Source organism: Lactuca sativa, chromosome 2, assembly GCF_002870075.4.
Source record: "Lactuca sativa cultivar Salinas chromosome 2, Lsat_Salinas_v11, whole genome shotgun sequence".
Lineage (NCBI taxonomy): Eukaryota > Viridiplantae > Streptophyta > Magnoliopsida > Asterales > Asteraceae > Lactuca > Lactuca sativa.
This window is the reverse complement of record NC_056624.2, coordinates 111,689,242-111,709,871: the sequence shown is the minus strand read 5'-3', so window position 1 is coordinate 111,709,871 and position 20,630 is coordinate 111,689,242.

The window sequence follows — 20,630 nt, the reverse complement described above, 5'->3', positions numbered from 1 at the left end:
CCAAAACACAACTCTTTCTTTGGTGTGTACAATCGAACCGTTGCCATCCCGCGTTACTGTAGAAACCTGAAACAACATAACATAAACAACGTAAGCACGAAGCTTAGTGAGTTCCCCAATATACCTTACGCACATACGCCTTTCCAGGCCCTGACCTTCCGGTCAACTGTACAATGCCTTCCGGCCCATGAGATACTAAGATAATTGCCTTCCGGCCCATACACATATATAACACATAATACAAATACTCTAACACATAAAGCACATACACCATATATCATACCTGACCTTTCTGTCACATAATACTTTGCCTTCCGGCCCATATATAAGCATGTATATCACGCGTAGCAGCTAACTTTCCATTTATAGCACATAAACATAACACATAACATACTTGACCTTCCGGTCACACAATCAAACCCTTCCGGGTGAAGTATAGTGAGAAGACTCACCTCGCGGACACTGGAAGATAGCAACTCCTAAAGTCCCTTGCACTTGATCCCCCGAGCTACAAGCTCCCTATAACATCATATATCCCTTATTAATACTTCTATCTTCCACGTTAACTGACCCTAAGAAAACACACCAGTCAACTCTGGTCAACAGTCCATTGTCAGCTCGACTGGACTCGGCGAGTTCCCTGGCGACTCGGCGAGTCTGGTCGTCCTTCAATCCTCTAAGATTTCCCCTTCTACTCGTCGAGTATCCTCTTTGGCTCGACGAGTCACTCCTGGAAGAATCGCGGGGCCACCCCGACTCCACTCGCCGAGTCTGAAGAACAACTCGGCGAGTCCCAGTAAATCTTCAAGCTACTCGCCGAGTCTGATCATCCGACTCGGCGAGTCCACGCCATGCAGTCGATCAAACTGCTTCCTGAGATACATATTTTCCCGAATATACAAACATAGGACCTTCTGGACCTCTAAGGGTACTAATACAGGGTTATAAACGTTGAATAACAACACAACAATCCATCTAGACTCCAAATGGGTTCCATAAACCCTAAATCTATATACACATCAATCACAGGAGAATGTAATCCGAATTATTACCTGAATGATGCACCTTCCATGTCCCCAAACTTCAGAACTCGAACTCCCTGCAGTTCCTTTAGCCAAAACCCTTCTCCTCCTTGCACAACAATTCCTTCAAGGTCACCAATGGCCTTCAAACTTGCTCTAGCCGCCCCAGTCGCTTAGGGTTCTTCCCAATCGATCCAAAGTCGTGAAATGACGGCATAATAACCCTTATATACGACCCAATATTGAACGGCTAGGGTTTCCGCTGAACAGCGTCGACTCGCCGAGTCCATATCTGGACTCGTCGAGTCCAGTCGTGAACCCGCGACCAAACCTGCGACCCTACTCGGCGAGTCTGGCTCCAACTCGTCGAGTCTCCCCTTTAAAACACCCCCAAAATGCAACTTAACAATACTTGAGATTTTGGGCTGTTACAATTCTCCCCCACTAGAACTAGACTTCGCCCTCGAAGTCTCACTCTGAAAATAGTTCTGGCTGCTGCTCCCGCATCTCACGATTCGGCTTCCCTAGACACTACCGATCTCTTCCGAGGCCGCTACTGAACCAATACCAGAGGTACCTCCTTGTTCCTCAGAACCTTGATCTTCCGATCTCCGACGGCCACTGGCCTCTCGACGTAACACAGGCTCGCATCCACCTAATCGTTCTCTAGTAGAACCACTGCTGACTCATCCGCTATACACCTCTTCAGTTGCGACACATACAAGTGTCATGGATCCGTCCCAATTCCGTTGACAGCTCCAACGATAGGTCACCCTTCCTACCTTCGTACCTTCACGAAAAGACCCAACATACCGGGGCCCCCCATTTACTCCTCTTCCTAAATCGAAACACCCCGCCAGAAATACGAAATCGCCGACCGGAATCACATGCTCATAACGGCGTCTGCCTGCATAACTTTCCTGTTAACTCTAGACAATCACTAACTCTCTTTAACCTGCTGAGTCTGCCCTGTCAACTAAAGTACGAACTCTGAACTGCTCATCACTTTCTGTAATCGGAAATTACCCAAGATGCACTCTGCTCCCAAACTCAACGATCACTCAACCCATAAGGGTTAGGATACCCTGAACCACTGGATCCCCGATCCAAAGCCCACTTTGCCCATTCCGGACCGACTGAGAGATCCATTCTCCCTCTCAGATCAACTCTCACAAGTTCCCTCTTGCCATCACATACACATACTGAACTAGTCCCAACACTCGCAGGTTGAAAAACCCGATTCACTGATGATATCCTCGAACATCTCCTAAGACGAACCACCAATATCCGTCCTATACCCTGATCAGAATCACACTGAGAATTCAAGATTCTCTATTCCCTTGCATCCTTTCTGAGTCTCGTCAGTCATCCCAACCCGGATGGGTTCCTACTTCACTGCCGCATACACGATGCTCGAAACCATACTTGAAATATTCTAACCATAACTCTGCTCTGCAGCTTTCACTTTCGTGTACTTGCACCCCTTCGGAGTTACACACCTTCCTCTTTTCCTTTTTCCAAGGAACCCTCTTGGCCATAATGCCACTCCAACCGGTGTCACGGTGCTCGCCCCAAGCGACACCACCCTTTTTGCATATCCGCTATCCACATACGCTGGTTCTCATTGCAGGGGCTCTCAATCCCATGCACTCTCCCCGCTCATCAAGATCACTGCCTCAGCTAAACAAGATCACCAATCCCGGGGCCCGACCTTCCAGTGTAATCACACTGCACATACACCATCCGTAATCTCACACTGATCCAGCAATACCAACAGAGTCTCCAGCATGACTGGACCGACTCTCATAACACATACTAGCCACTCGAGGCTATATCTCTGTGGGTCCGTACACCCAACTCTGCGAACCCTCAGGTTCTAACTCTGGAACCTTCCGGTTCCAGCTCTAGAAACATGCACAACATAATCCCGGGGGATTAATGCAGTACAACCCATCACGTATCTCAAACATACCAATACTCTGATCACATAACCCCGGTCACTTACTCAAGCTTGATCCCGACCTTCTCTCAGGCCTCCACAATCGAATGCCCTAGGTCTGAATCCCGCCCCGCATACCCGACACTCGCTCTCGTCGGCCTATACTCTGCGCTGACAAACACTGCTGAATCCCTGCAGCTACGCACCCTCATATACTCATCGATCTCCCGGAGAATTTTCTAATTCTCCCCCCACTAAAACACTGACTAACTGCCACCGATCGTCATTAACGACCTTACCGAACAATCCTGTACAAAGAGAACATTTACACACTGACTGCTTCCCACAAGCACAAGCAACCCTCAGCAAAACACACCTCCTCCCTGATCAACCCACTCACAAGAATCTAGTCCTTCAATCATCCACTCCACGACTGTAGATGCTACCCGACGATCAACCCAGTGCCGTATCTCCCCTAACAACCCTCACGAACGATAACCAAAGAAATCCGCGACAATAACCCATAACCAAATCCACAATCTGCCCAAAGGATGAACACCACATCGAAAACCGCACAAGACTACTAACACTAAAACACCAATTATAACCATACCCAACCATCAGGGAACAACGAATGCCAAAGCGAAAACCTGAAGCACCAATCCATAACCATGCCAGACCCGCGAAACAACGAATACCGCATCGAAATCCATACAAGATACCAGCACAAACAATACGCCAAAACAATGCAAGACAATTAAGACATCATGAAAGCATCATACCCGCAGCTGTCTCCGGCACTGCTCCGTCTCCCTCTGTCGCACGCAGATAAACACGACCCTGAGCCCTCTGGGGCTCCGCTTCATCCTGTCCTCCTCAAATCCCGAATTGGCACTGACTGCCAACAATCCCGTGCACAGTGCCCCTCCTTTCCGCACTTGCGGCATGCACCACCGGTCCCGCAAGCTCCGATGTAAACCCTTTTTACTCGATCATCGACACCTATGGTCTCATGATTTCCTACTGCATCTCTATAATCCACTTATTACTACTCTTGACAATTCTTGCTTTCTTACATACTGCACCCGGTTCTCCCCCACTAAGGTTCAACCCAACACCAATTAGTATACAATCAACCCACGACTATCTTTCACCAGCGAAGTCGTATCTGCTCCAGAAAAGTGCTGTGCAACACCCGATAGACCCTCCCCTTATGGAGTCAATCAATCCCCTATACTCTGAACCTCTACCTAACTCTCCAAGAACTTCTCATCACGGCTGCCTCTAATCGTTCCAAATCCCATACTGATTTAATACTAAGCACCTGCACTGCTCGATAACATATCTGGCTCGTAGACTACACCGCAGCATCATCGTTCCTCTCATCTCAACTCATCAATCCGTATCCAACGCCGGATTTGTCCCAAGAACAGGGACTTACTCTCAACATAGACGACAACTCTCCGCACTGCAAAACTCGTCTGAACTCTTCACTGCTACCACTATAACCCAACCTGTTATTCTCAATTAGGTGTGGTGTGGTTCTCGATTACCTCAGCCCCAACTGATTGTCTGTTCACGGTAAATCTCTGTCTCGCGGTACACCCGCTACCTGATGCTCCGAGGGAAGTCATTATCGATAACTACCTGCAGGGTGTACTCCCAAATCCAAAACTGAAACACCAGACCTCTCGCGTCTTGCACACGAGCATAAATGACACTATCCACCCAAAAAGTGACCTCTCCTCTGTCGTCTGATTGCTCGACTCAACTGAAATTCTCCCCTGTCTTTGACTCTTACCAAAATACTCTGATAGGCACTCGCCTTTCCCCTCGAGGAACGCCTCTCCGTACTCAATCATGGTCTACAGGCCTGAAACCCATAGCGTCCAATCTCTACCTCATCGGTCATAACCGGATAACAAGATAGCCACAAGCATCATCCACTACGAACCATGGTACTCATCCCATGACATCCCTCCTCAACATGCTTCAGTGTATGGTACCTGAACCATAGCACCACTCCCCAATCTGCTCCAATGTATAGCACTCGGACCACAACATCTATCTCAATCTATTCCGATGTATGGTGCCCGGACCATAACATCACTCTGTATCCGTTCCGATGTATGGTATCTGAACCATAACATCACCCCTCAATCTGTTCCTTAGGACCTTCAGAATGCCCCCTGTATCAAGTATGGGTCCTCTGCTTTCAGTAGTACGGGCCCATACTACCTGCCACATCTACCCATACTTTCCACACGGACCATCCCAGAGTTCCTAAGTAGCTGATAAACCTGCTCTTTCACCCCTCTCATCGCGCGTGCTCGCTTTCCAGCGAAATCCTCTACTCTACCAGCGCACTCATCTGGCTAGGTTTACTCCCTAGTCCCTTCCGCTGTCCTCCCACTTCTTTGCTATCAGCTGCTGAAGAGTTCCTAATGATGCCAGCCCTCTACCTCCTGAGTATCGTCATACTCACTTAGTAGCTGACTCCCATCATCGATAACTCCACAAAGCACAAAGCAAGCAGCATTCGAGCATTGAAGCATACATAGGACTCCCCACCTGTGGTAGCTCCACCTTCTCGGCTCATCCTCGGAAGTACCTCTGTACCCCGTAGCTTTACCCCTTGCGCGTTCTAACTAGATACTCTCACTCATCACATACACACAAAAGCATAACGCACATATAACAGCAAACCCTAGACTAAGGCATCACAAATCAGGCCACTCTAGTCCTAAGATGTGAAATACCTAGCCTGTCTCTAGCATGCAATAATGTTTCATAAAGTGCATAATAGATATTTCATAATACAAAAGTAAGGGTATTTTGGGAAATCACCGTTTGGCTCTGGCTGATTGTACACACTGCTCTTTCTTGCTTTCTCTTTGAACTCTTATTCACTTTTAGAAAACTATTTATTTGAAAACCTTTTCTTAATTCCTCAGTTTGAGTCCAGACTCACCCGTAGGCGCGTCCGAATCCCTCAAACCAAGGCTCTGATACCAATTTGTAACACCGTGATTTCCAAAAACCAAATTTTCATTTAAATAACCAATTTAATATTAAAACACTTGTTTAAAATCTTAATCACATTCGAATTACAAAACATAGTTTCATTTTCGTTATAATAGAAGACCAGGATCCTCCAAAACACAACTCTTTCTTTGGTGTGTACAATCGAACCGTTGCCATCCCGCGTTACTGTAGAAACCTGAAACAACATAACATAAACAACGTAAGCACGAAGCTTAGTGAGTTCCCCAATATACCTTACGCACATACGCCTTTCCAGGCCCTGACCTTCCGGTCAACTGTACAATGCCTTCCGGCCCATGAGATACTAAGATAATTGCCTTCCGGCCCATACACATATATAACACATAATACAAATACTCTAACACATAAAGCACATACACCATATATCATACCTGACCTTTCTGTCACATAATACTTTGCCTTCCGGCCCATATATAAGCATGTATATCACGCGTAGCAGCTAACTTTCCATTTATAGCACATAAACATAACACATAACATACTTGACCTTCCGGTCACACAATCAAACCCTTCCGGGTGAAGTATAGTGAGAAGACTCACCTCGCGGACACTGGAAGATAGCAACTCCTAAAGTCCCTTGCACTTGATCCCCCGAGCTACAAGCTCCCTATAACATCATATATCCCTTATTAATACTTCTATCTTCCACGTTAACTGACCCTAAGAAAACACACCAGTCAACTCTGGTCAACAGTCCATTGTCAGCTCGACTGGACTCGGCGAGTTCCCTGGCGACTCGGCGAGTCTGGTCGTCCTTCAATCCTCTAAGATTTCCCCTTCTACTCGTCGAGTATCCTCTTTGACTCGACGAGTCACTCCTGGAAGAATCGCGGGGCCACCCCGACTCCACTCGCCGAGTCTGAAGAACAACTCGGCGAGTCCCAGTAAATCTTCAAGCTACTCGCCGAGTCTGATCATCCGACTCGGCGAGTCCACGCCATGCAGTCGATCAAACTGCTTCCTGAGATACATATTTTCCCGAATATACAAACATAGGACCTTCTGGACCTCTAAGGGTACTAATACAGGGTTATAAACGTTGAATAACAACACAACAATCCATCTAGACTCCAAATGGGTTCCATAAACCCTAAATCTATATACACATCAATCACAGGAGAATGTAATCCGAATTATTACCTGAATGATGCACCTTCCATGTCCCCAAACTTCAGAACTCGAACTCCCTGCAGTTCCTTTAGCCAAAACCCTTCTCCTCCTTGCACAACAATTCCTTCAAGGTCACCAATGGCCTTCAAACTTGCTCTAGCCGCCCCAGTCGCTTAGGGTTCTTCCCAATCGATCCAAAGTCGTGAAATGACGGCATAATAACCCTTATATACGACCCAATACTGAACGGCTAGGGTTTCCGCTGAACAGCGTCGACTCGCCGAGTCCATATCTGGACTCGTCGAGTCCAGTCGTGAACCCGCGACCAAACCTGCGACCCTACTCGGCGAGTTTGGCTCCAACTCGTCGAGTCTCCCCTTTAAAACACCCCCAAAATGCAACTTAACAATACTTGAGATTTTGGGCTGTTACAAGAACTTACATTTATGAACACTAGTGATGTACATCTCTTTTAAATCTCTCAGTGTAAGGTAGCTTCGTATCGACACCTGTGATACAAATAAACTGAGTGGGTCAGGTTGGGAAACCTGGTGAGTACATAGGGATTTCAATCTCACAATTTGATATCATATATATAATTTAGAACACACAAAATATAAAATTTCACCATATATGTATAAGCAACTCTTATCCCACCCCGGCGATCCTCACAATGAGACTATCCATACTCTCAAACCTAAGTTTAACCGTTTTACCTAATCCATACTCCCGTATCAAAAATGAACGGATTTACCTAATCCATACTCTTAGATTAATGACGAATTGTTATGCCTAATCCATGCTCTCAGACTAGGGACAAATGACTAATCCATACTCTCGGATTAATGACGAATGATTATGCCTAATCCATACTCTCGAACTAGGGACTAATGACAAATCCATACTCTCAGATTAATGACAAATGATTATGCCTAATCCATACTCTCGGACTAGGGACGAATGACTATGTCTTAATCCATACTCTCGGACTAAGGACAACTGACTATGTTTTAATCCATGCCCTCGGATTAATGATAGTTAACTATGTCCAATCCATATTGTCGGACTAGGGACAATGACTATGTCTAATCCATGCTCTCGGATAAATGACATATACTAAAGTTCTATTCTCTGAGTATAACTCACTTGTACTCGTAAGAAAATACTACCCAATATTCCTCATAATTAATTTAGGTTTACTCTTTATCATAAATCATCATATATAATCAGGTATGTTCTTTAACACGTATTTCAGGCAATATCAGTTAACTCGCACATAAACATATAATTAATACTTCAATCAATACTTGTATTAAAATCATGTTCATGAAAGGGACTATGCACTCACCTGGTAAGGTGGTGAGTCGGCACTCATACAGCACTTCGTTACTCTTAAAATAATTATCCCTTGACGAAACCTAGTATCATTACCACTAGAGTTTAGTCTAACGTTAACCGCGACTAATTAATAGTCTAGCTATTATTACTATTATATAAGCGTTAAATAACAATCAATATAACTCATAATAATAGTCCAAATAATTATTTTAAGATCCTCATAATGTTACTATAATTAATAAGAAGCTATATTAAAAACAGCGTAGGCGTAGCTCACTTACAGCGGGTTTTTCGCAAAAACCGGGCATCGCTGGCGTAGCATTCACCAACCAAAAGGCTCTTTTCTTGGGACTACAGGAGCCTCAGGGCTTACTTCGGGTGCTAGGGGGTTTACCTAGGCTTTTAAGGGGGGTTAAGGAGCTTAGAGAGAGTGTGTAGAGAGAGAAAGAAGGTTTGAGAGGTGTGAAGAAATGGCAAGACCTGGCACCTCTAAAGAAGGTTTGATGGACTCGCCGAGTAGGAGGACCTACTCGTCGACTTGGGGCATGTGGCAGCCTTCTGGTGGTGTCACGTGTCCAATTCTGGTGGTGCCACGTCACCCCTATCGCGTATCAACCTTCAATCTTTGAAAAATCATAACTCTCGCATACGAGCTCCGTTTTTGACGTTCTTTTTTTCAACGCGTAGGTAAAATCAAGATCTACAACTTTTATTTAGACTCTGTCGGCTAAATCTCTACCGATCTCAAATTTAATAGTAGGAGGCGTTTAGACTGTTAAATGACCGCGAATAATTCGTAACTCCTTCATACGGACTCCGTTTTTGTCTATATTTTTACCTTTGACTGCCTATTAATGAGATCTTCAACTCTCATTTAGGTTGCGTAAGCCACAAACCACTGGAACTAAAATTCGAGTTTCGGGTCGTGCAATACTAAGCCGAATCTTAGAAAAATCATAACTTCCTCATACGAAGTCAGATTTGGGCATTCTTTTGATGGATGTTCTTGGTTTAATGTATACAACAACTTTGGTTTAGATTGATAAGGCTAAAAGTCGCTCCATCGTAAATTTACTATTTATGCTTCCCAGTGTCGTGTCGGTTTTGCCGTAAAACTTCGACGAGCCATAACTTCTTTGTTATAACTCGGATTTCGGCATTCTTTATATGTACGGAAACCTTGAGACATATTCTACAACTTGGTTAAGACTATTTATTATAAATAATATTTTGCCTAAAAGTCTTTTTCGACCCCTATTATCTCTAAATTGACTAGCCCAGATCTACGGGCGTTACAAATGATGATCTCATGTAGGTGCGCGCGGTGCACAACAAGTGCACGTCGCGCATGACCAAATTTTTCAAAAAAATGATACTCTTCATCCCCAAAAACTTTTAATCACCTAGATATTAAAATCCTTTAGGAATTTAATATAATTAAAAGATTAAGAGAAATGAAGAAGGATTTCCTTGAAATAATAAGCGATTCGCATTATAAGAATTGTTGGGAAAGCAACAGTAATATGGGAACCCGATTCATAATACGATTTGCTGTGAAAGCAACAATAGCAAGTCGTGATAAAAAGGAAAACGAAAATAAAAGAAAAGATACCAGTAAAGTCTCTATTTAAACAAGCGATAAGGAGACAGCTTGCTATGGAAGTAACTATGATACCCTACGAACGGAAAAAGTAGTGTTAACCTATTTACGAATAACAAGTAACCTTCTTACTGTCATTTCAGGATAACAAGCCTACAATGGTAACCTCGATTGACCCAGTCACCATTCAGACCATGAGTCAACGTCAAGTCTCTGATGCATTAGGGAATTTCAGAGCTAGTAAGGATGAGGGAAGTAATAAGGAAGGTACACTACAAGAAAAAAACCCTTTTACAACGCACAAAACACGACGCTCTTTGATTTATGTTACGCATTAGAGAGCGATATTAAAAAAGTGTCATCTCTTCAAAAAATTAAGGATTTAGGTCGCGCATTATTGAGTGCCCTTAAATTAGTGTCTCATGTAAAAATATTAAAAACACGGAAGGCACTTGTTCGTCGTCTGTGAATGTCGTTTTATATTTTTTTTAAGAAACGCGCATCTCGGAGGGAAAATGAGATCCCCAAATTTTTTAAACCCCCACCTTCTTCTCCCTCATCTCCACCCCTCATCCATATCCACTACCTCCGATCCTCATTTCCTCTTCTAGCCTCAAACTATGACGATGCACCTTCCTTCTAGAAGAATGCTTCATTTACCACCATCTGCCAATTATGTGAGTCCAAGGAACTGACGAAGACGAAAAAGATTATGGATCAATTGCTTCACATCATGTTTAAGGTTAAGGGTTTGAGTTAGTCGACAACAGGTAATCGAATTTTGCCTAATATATATTTATACTCTCAAACTGTTTATTTGTCCGATTGGATGCATATTTACTATTAAATTTGGGGGTTTTCTTTTAAAACCCCCGCGCCTCTTCTTGTTTGTAGCTAAACAACCGTGAATTTCTCAAGAGTGATCGGAAGAGGAAAAATAGAAGATAGAAGAAGAAGAAGAAAAGCGAACAAACAAGATTTCTTGACCTGATGTGTTAATCCGTGATCAGGTCTTCTAAGCGAAGAGAAGATCTGAGGCACAATTGAAGAAATATGAGCGCTTCTAGATTTATAAAGTGCGTCACAGTCGGTGATGGCGTTGTCGGGAAGACTTGTCTCTTGATTTCCTACACCAGTAACACCTTCCCCACGGTAACCATCTCTTCATCAACCACCTTCAGTTTCTGCCCAACTAAAGCACTGTTACACACTCATTTCTCTTCGGACGTTTCTGTGGCTTCCATGGGAATGGAGGAGGATGATATGAATGAGGCAACAACTTCATCCGCTACATGTTTGAACCCTAAATAGAAGGGATTCTATATTGATATTCGAATCTACAACTTCGAATTTCAGTCATCTCTTTCTCTTCTACATCTCTCCTGATTCTCTGTTGAATTTTCTAGGGTTTTTAATTGAACCTACATCATCTTAATCTTCTTTTCTGAGGTTAGGGCTTTTTTCTTAAGAACAACTAATTTTTCGCAGTAAGTAAACCTCTAATTTTTTTGTTTCTCATTTCCTTAGACCTCTCCCCTTTTCATCTCATATCGAGGCAAAACCAATTTCACTTTGGTGGCTTCGATTTCCTAGCACGTATTCGTTCTTGCTTCTCTTCTATGTCATATCACGATGTTTGCAATTTGCACAAATGTCTCTTAATAGGTGATGAACAGCCTCCATCGAGTCGCTGGAAATTCTTCGCACAATCGCTTCAATAAAGGTCTACCAATGCTGATAATTGATTATATGCTCCTCATTTCCTTTCATTTAGGTTCTGTTCTAAATCATTTTAGGGTATGTTTCTTCAATTTTGTTTGTTAACCAATACACCACTGATTCTCTTCTCTTATTCTCTAAAGTTCTGTTTTTTTGTTTGGTTGTTTCTCTCCGTGATGAATAATTTATGTCTATTCTGTTTCTCTTTCTATTCTCTAACCCTAACTTTGGTCACCAGTTATCCCGTCACCATCCACTGCCGTAGGTTTGATTTCAACTTTTTTTTCTTATTTATTTTAGTTTATTGCTTTGAAAAGATTCATCTACATATTTAATCTTAGTATTTTTCTCAATTATGGTATTTATGATATGATGTAGGTTTGTCTTACGTTAGACAACAATGCTAAATTGAAGAAAATGGGTTCCAGAAATTTAGGTTAGTAGCTTTGATTTTAAATTAATTGATTATGTTATTATATGGATTTGGAGGAAATTAGAAATCATGTTAGAATGTTTGATGTTCTGTACGTTCATAAAAGTACATCTAAAACAAAAATCTTAGATTAAACAAAAGTGAAGTATTTAATGAGATGTAATTACTAACTTTTGTTGGAGATGCAAATGCTAAACAAAGAAAACTAAAGCATTAAATGAGAACCTTTATAATTTGATTTCATTCAGATCTTTAGTGGATATTTAGGGCTAACAAAGAAAACTGAAGCATTTAATGAGATGTAATTACTAACTTTTGTTCAAGGTAACCGCTGTTATGAATACATGTAAGAATTTATTTATCTTTTTCGCTCACCACTTGCTATCCATGTGCTGCTCTCTCATAGTTGATATCTAACAACAAAGACCTGATCAGTCTAGTTTGCTTGTTTTTTTTCTTCTTCTTATAATTCTTGAATACATACAGATTTTTTAAGACTTCCAGTTTTGTTTTTTGTTCAGTGATATTGGTGGTGAGGCAAGTTTATCTGCACTATGGGAGAGATATCAAAGTGTCTCTGAAAAGGTATTGCGATATCAAAGCATAAAATATTTATGGATTAAAATGGGAAAATGACTTATATGGGTAAGAAAGTTTTAAAAACGTTTAAAAAAACCATCAAAGTGTTGTTTGTTTGTTTGTTTAAAAAACACCATCTAACTATATATTTGTATAAAAAACACCAACCAAGTTTACCATATTCACAAATCTAACAAGTTGGTAACCTGCATCTGTCGGTCAAAAAAAAATACCTGATCATTTTAAAAACTGAAATTATAAATGACATGGCATCCTTTTTAGTCTTACGTGGATTAATTGCAAGGGAAGATCCATTTTCTCAACGTTCTTTCTCAAAATCAGGAGGGAGTCAACATAGGACCCTCTCTAGGGTTTGTTTCTGCCACTGATACAATTATTTTTGTTTAAATTGACTGATTTTAACAGTTGACGAATCTGCTCCTGCTTTGGGCTAATCACACATACTTCTTTTTTATGACCAAATTGCCCCTGTATACAATTTTTTTTGTTAGAATCGACTGATTTTACCAGTCAATTAAGGTGTTGTTTAGAAACTGTTAGTATCCAAGACCATTTACATGCTCGTGCACAAAGACGAATTTGCCCTTAATTGTGACCAAACAGCCCTGTATACATAATTTTTATTACTAAAAACACCCGATGTCCTAGAAAAATATGACACTTCTATACAAAAGCTAATACCAATTTCTCACTACAAATCAACGAATAAGAAAAGAAGTGGGGCAACTCTCTAATATGACCAAAATTTGAATTGCAGTGTCACAAATTGACAATTTTTTAAAGCTATAATGAAATAATGCTTTGTTTTGTAAAATATACAAAATCCTTTTGTTGTTGTGTGCAACTAATCCACAAACATTTACATAATTCTCGTTAGTGTACTTTGCAAAGTGGTGCTGAAGTAATTTGGGCAACAAAAGTACATATAACTATATTAATATTCTCTAAATAATCATATATAATGAAATAATGGTTTGTTTTGTAAAATATACCACCCATATTGTATTTTTGATAAAAAAAATAATGATTTTAAGAGATTTTGTCCAAAATGCCCCTATATACTCTTTTTTTGGTAAAAAAAATTAATGATGTAATAGTTTTTGACTAAAATGCCCGTATATACTATTTAACAGGTTTGACCCCATCTGAATTGTGATTCAGCTTAAAATTGAATGCCATTTTGACAATTTTATTGCTTTTAAGACTATTTACTGCTGAAAATATGTCAAATTTGTTACATTTTGCTAATATAAATAGTTAAAAAATAACTAAAAGTCTACAAAGATTCAAGGTAACAGTAAATAATACTGGCATTTCCAGCAGCAAATCTTCAATTGCAGGGACTAAACTTTGTCATTTTTAGTAGCAAACTTTATCAACCAACAAAAAGAGGTTAGTAAAGAATCTAAATGGCATTCCATTGTAACAGCATCAAAACATGACATGCACTCAAAACCCTCCAAAACAGCCCCTACACTGAATTGTAACAGCCCCTCTGTTGTGATTCCTTTAACTGTGACCAAATTGCCACTGTGTTGTGATTCCTTTAGATTCAAGGTAACATTGTTTTAAATGAAAAGATCATTTCATAACTTGTTTACATAAATTCTTTCTTAGCTTGTTTACATAAATTCATTTTCTGTCTATTCCTTTCAAGACAAAAAGAAAGAAAGCAGGAACTTATAGCCATGCAAGTAATTTCATTATTTTTCTCATTAACGATTGTACTTCCTTTGCTCTTTCTTGCATAATAATAAACAGATTCAAAGAGGAGTAGAGCCATATGACCACCTGATGCCCAAAATCAATTTATTTGAGCTGGATTTGAACGATTTACAGGAAGAAGAAGAAAATCAATTGTCAAGAGAAGAGGAGACGTATGACCACCCACCTGATGCCCTAAATCGGTTTATAATATATATTTTTCATTTAATGCTGAGTAGAAGAGGTTGCAGAAATTACTGCTGCTAAAAAAGAGGACGTACGACAAGATAAAGGTTGTTCTAGATGCTCAATCTATACATAATGCAGTTTACACCCTGGTGTGGTTCTTTTCCATTTTGTCTTGTGACTTTGATATTGTTTTCTGAGTTGGATGTTTGGTCTGATAAATTATTTTTACCGGAGAGTAAGCTGAGTAGGGTTGAATTGAAATAGGTACTGAATATTACCTTTTGACATGTGATTTTTTCTATCTTAATGAGACATTTATAACAAATAATTTTGAATTTTTGTTGTCGTTTGTAGGGAAATCCATCAAGTTCATCAAGGACTGCTCTTGAATTACCACAGAGGGTAAACTTCTAATCTTATACAAATACAATGATTTGCTAAATTCAAGAAATAGCAATGCACTTTTATTTATTACTTTTATTAAAACATCCTAGTTTAATTTGTTTCCATTATAGGATTGTATGTTTAATTTATTACTTTTATTAAAACATCCTAGTTTAATTTCTAGCTTAATGAGACATTTATTACTTTTAGCAGAGATTGATATATATATATATATATATATATATATATATATATATATATATATATATATATATATATATATATATATGAGCTTTTTGCTTTCAAACATTGTTGGGGAAGAAGGTTGAAACTTGCTCTTTGTGAAGGTATTTTTTTTCTTAATGCATTATCCTCTATATTCTTGATATTTTCCTACTTTTTAAATCTTTTTATCAAATTCTCACTTTTGGAGGTGGCCATAAGAAATGGTAAGCAAAAGGTAATTTGGTATATTTCAGGTTGACAAGGAGCTGTTGTATCTATTCATACTAGGCTTAGAGCAATGGTTGCAAGAGATGAGTTCAGAAGAAAAAGAAACAAGGCTACAACTATAGTTCAAGTACTATGGATGAATTATGTTTGTAAAGTATTTAAGAAAATGATTATAAAAAAGGGTGAATTTGTACAGATTAGTTAGCTACTTGCAGGTTGATCTTGAATAACCAAAGGGGCAATGGATTGTATTTTTTGTATCTAATTCGTTTGTAAATTTTTGTTACAACTTCTATTGATTTGTTTTATCTTTCCATGGAATGATTATTTGTAAAACATTAAATTTATGCAATGGATTCTATTTTTTGTATATGATATTTTATTTTCTATAATGAAACACTAAATACAAATTTATTTTGAAAATAAGTAAATCTATATATAACATTTTTTTAACATTTAAAATTATGATACGCAAAAATGTGTGTCATCTTCATTTATGACATGGCCTTTCTTGACTGGGGCTTTCTTGATACGTATTGCGTGTCATTAACACGCGTGTCGTAATGTTACGACACACGAATGCATGTCGTCTTCCTTTATGACAGGGCTTTCCTTGATATGCATTGCGTGTCATAAACGCGCATCGTAATTGTGCTTCGTAAATGAGCGTCGTAAATGCGCGTCATTTATAGACGACGCGCAAAAGCGCGTCATCTCTCTTTATGACAGGGCCTTCCTTGACGCACATTTACGCGTCGTTTGAGCCTTTTAGGACGCGCAATGAGCGTCGTAAAAGGCTGTTTTTCTTGTAGTGGTAGTCAAATGGGAAGAACCTATCAGGATTTTCTTAGTAGTAGGTCGAGATCTTTTATGGAGACAGGGGAGTAGATATTTTGATGCATTAGAAAAAAGAGATAGAGAGCAAGTGTGGTAGTGAACATAGATTTAAGTTTGTGACATGCATTTTCATGAGAAGAACTCTCCTCTAGTGGAGTATTCAGGTCAAGGCTTTGGGCGTAGACAAAGAATATACAACTCCTTAGGAAGATTTAAAGAAGTAGATGATAAAGGAATTCCATTCTGGAAGAGACATATCACGAGCAAAGAATGAATTCAATTATCTGAACACTAATGAGTCAAGCTTGTCTTTCTATATGATACACTTTGAGTACCAAGTCACCATACACGCTAAACTGGCCAACTCGAAGATCCAAAAATTCAATGCATATCTCCAAGGGCTAGCTCCCCATATCAGAGTCGAGGTGCAGTCACACCGACCCAATACCTATGAAGAAGTTAATTATTTAGCCTTCAGTCTCAAGCATCCTGTACCCGAGAACCCACGAAGGAGTAATAAAAAGTCCAAAGAACTAAAGAAGATGTGGGAAGGAATCGTCAAGGGCAAATCCAGTCGACCCTTATGGAAGGAATAAGTGGAAAGGAAGCCTCGTGATAGATCACCCACTTCACCAAGGGGATACTTTCGAAGACTCCCCTTGTGCAGTAATTATGGAATTCATCAACTGAAAATGTGAGAAGTTTAGGTGTAACAACTACAGAAGACCAAGGCACATTTCCAATGTCTGCAGGGATCAATCGAGCCAGTAGAAGGAAATATTGGGTATTAGAATAAAAAGGTTTAGGAAAATGTCTCATAAGAGTGTAATGTTTAAACAACAGAATTGGAAACCCTGCAAGTTGTATTCAGTATTGTTATATATAAAGGTCTATGTGATAATAAACAAATAAACATAGAAATCCTTCTAGGAATCCACACCAAAATAAAGATAAAAGGTTTAGGTTTCTATTGGTGTAAAACAAGGCTAAAATCAAAATAGGATTTCAAAAAACAACTATTAGATTCTACTGATAAAGGTGAAGAATTAAAAGTACGAAGCTCAAAAGGAAATTTAGTTGTCCCAAAAAATAGGAAAAGGGTATCTATCCCTGATTAAGAAACCGTTCTCCCCTAATAAGATTACCATAAAGTCTAAATTTTAGGACAAAATTCCTAAAAGAGGGAGAGAATGTGAAAATTCGGTAATTCCTATCACCAATTATCACTAGAGATTAGCATCAACAAAATAAAACTTTTCATATTTTAGGGAAGAATGTGATCCATTAGATAATAATAAAAGGGTCAAAATTGAGTGACTAAAAAGTTATATCAGCTTTTATGATGGTTAGTGTATTTGAAAAGAACAAAACAAAGTAATCCCAATGATATAAGCATTGTAAAAATCAGACTCTGATTAGAGGAGTTATGATTTTATAAAAGATAAAAATCAATCGTTTTAATAACGCTATTAACTTCAAAATGGCACAAAGAAATTGGTTAAGTTTTGACTAACGTCACAAAAAGGAAAATACTAGTACTCCGAGAGATATGGACTTTGAAAAGGAAAAAGGTAAAAAATTGAGATCGTATGATGGAGATATGAATTTTAGAAAAATAATAAAAAACAGGTTAAAATGATTCTTAAAATTTGGCAACGCAACCTTAAGCAAAGTTACGCTACTAGATTGAGTTCACGACCCATATTTCACTATTTTAAATGTCTTATCGGGGGGGGGGGGGGGGGGGGGGGAATACATGTCTATCGAATTTTTTTATCAAAATATATTAATATCATGAAATATCAATCGTTTTGTAAAGCTTAAAGCCTTAGGTTAATATAGCAATTTATAGTATGCCTAGTTGTAAGATATTCTATTATACGTAAGAGTTATGATTCCTCATAGTCTTTGAAGAGATAATACATAGATGTTATAATGCCCAAATCCCCAGGATAACATAGTACCTAAAAGTTATGTTGGTCAAATATAGGGATATGCATTGTATCTAATTGTTATTCTACACAAATATCCAGTTTTCAAATAACCATAATTAGGGTGTATATATATATATATATATATATATATATATATATATATATATATACAAAATAATTATGAGACTAAAAGATATAATTATCAAATATAAAATTAAAGGGGTTTATATTATGATAGTTATAGGAAATCCCTAAGAAAGACAAAAGATAAAATTCAAAAGTTAAATACCTATGGTTAATGCATAGTGAGCTATTCATATTCACTATTAGCCTAATTAAATTCGGCTACCCGAATACCTATAATCGTTAAACTTGCAAAAGCTAGGAAGATATGTATAGATCAATATGGGCATGGACACCTCTACCTGTGATTGCTAGCTACAATCTGATAGGATAACTTTCTTGCTAATCACTATCCGCGGTCCGATGAAGCGTCATGGTGGGGTAATCATTAGTTAAACAACGTTATATGCGGGGGCTCAAGGTAATACATTACAACCACGTTAGAGATTTGACTACCATTAGAGGCGCCTTAAAATGGTAGATAAAATAAGTTAGGATTCATTAGATAACCTGCAAAGATAGTAAATTAGCATTAACAATATATCCTAAAAGATATAATATAGTAAATTAGGATTTATAATATATCCTAAAAGATAATAAGATAGCGTCATTAAATATCTTGCAAAGATAGTAAATTAGGATTAATAATATATCCTAAAAGATAATAACATAGGATTAGCAGAATGCTCCAAAAACATAATAATTCAAGAACCAATATAATAAAACATTGGAAACTAGGAATTTAAGAATCATAAAATTTCTAGAATGTTTTCAAAAACATTTATTTTATCCTCACCTCAAACTAGTGAACTCACCAACATCAAGTTGACATTTTCAAAAATCGCATGTGTTCCTAGGATGGTGTGAAGATCAAGACAAGAAGGGATTATCAACTCCAAGACATATAATTTTCGTTTAATAAATAGTTATGATTTGTGCTATGTCACTTGGGCGATCTATGTAGCTTCACCACTCAACATTTCCGCCATCGGCCAGGGAAGGTGTGACAGAGTACAAAACAAAAACAAATAATACCACAAACCACACCAACAATAATATATATGAGTTAAAGATATACTCTGACCCGCAATGAGAACACTCAATAAAATTATAACATATGTTCAACGACAACTACAAACTTAATCCTTTAGGTAAAACTCGTAGACTAAGGTTGGTACCATACATAACTCATACTATAAATTAACCTAGAATGCACGCCTATGTTATTTATGGTCGGCCCGGTGCACAACCAACCTTGAGCAAGGAGTTTCAAAGACTACAATGGTTGAGAGTTTTAAAGAATGTTCTGAAGATTCGTTGCAGATACCTACCACCCTCGTTAGAATCTTCATAATAACTGCAAAACAACACATACATTTTAAAAATCATAAAAATATGTAAGATTTGTTATCCCAAATTTTCCTGATCTACCTAAATCAGTAAAAGAACAAAGAACCAAAAGCTCCCCTACCTTCATAGAAGAGAAACCCATAGTTCCCAATCGATTGTTTATTATTCTCCAAACTTCTATTTCCCCTATCTTCCAAAGATGACAAGGATACTGTTGAGAATGAACCATTTAAAGAACCCACTAAAAGAGAGGAATTTGAAGAAGAGAAAAGAACGATTGAAGATAAGAAACTAGTTGGAGAAAACATGGAAGTTTTTCAGTTCTCTATCCATCATTTGAAATCGGAAGGATTTCAATTCTCTCTCTTTCATTTGAAATCAGTAGGATTTAAGTTCTCTCTTTATCAACTAGAAATCTGTAGGGTCTCAGAAACCGATCGCTCTCTTTATAATTTGGAAATCTATAGAATTTCAGGAACAAGTTACACTAATAAACTATTGTACGATATGACTCATACATACTTGTAAAACAACTTAATGTGTCCTTTCTGAACATATTTGGACGATGCGCCCACGAAAGAGTCTATGAGTTCGTACACCAACAACTCTCCGAGTTACTCCAAGAATTGTACCTATTGTAACCCCAACTACGGGTGAAACTCCAAATTCTCGAGAAACTCTAGCCGAAACCCCACCAGTTATCATTCCCCAACCCTACAATTTCAAATGGATCCACCATTAATACAGGCCCTAATTGCACAAGGGATTGCCACAGCCTTTGCCATATACGAGGCTTCTTGGAACGAATCTTCTGTCAATAGTGGAAATG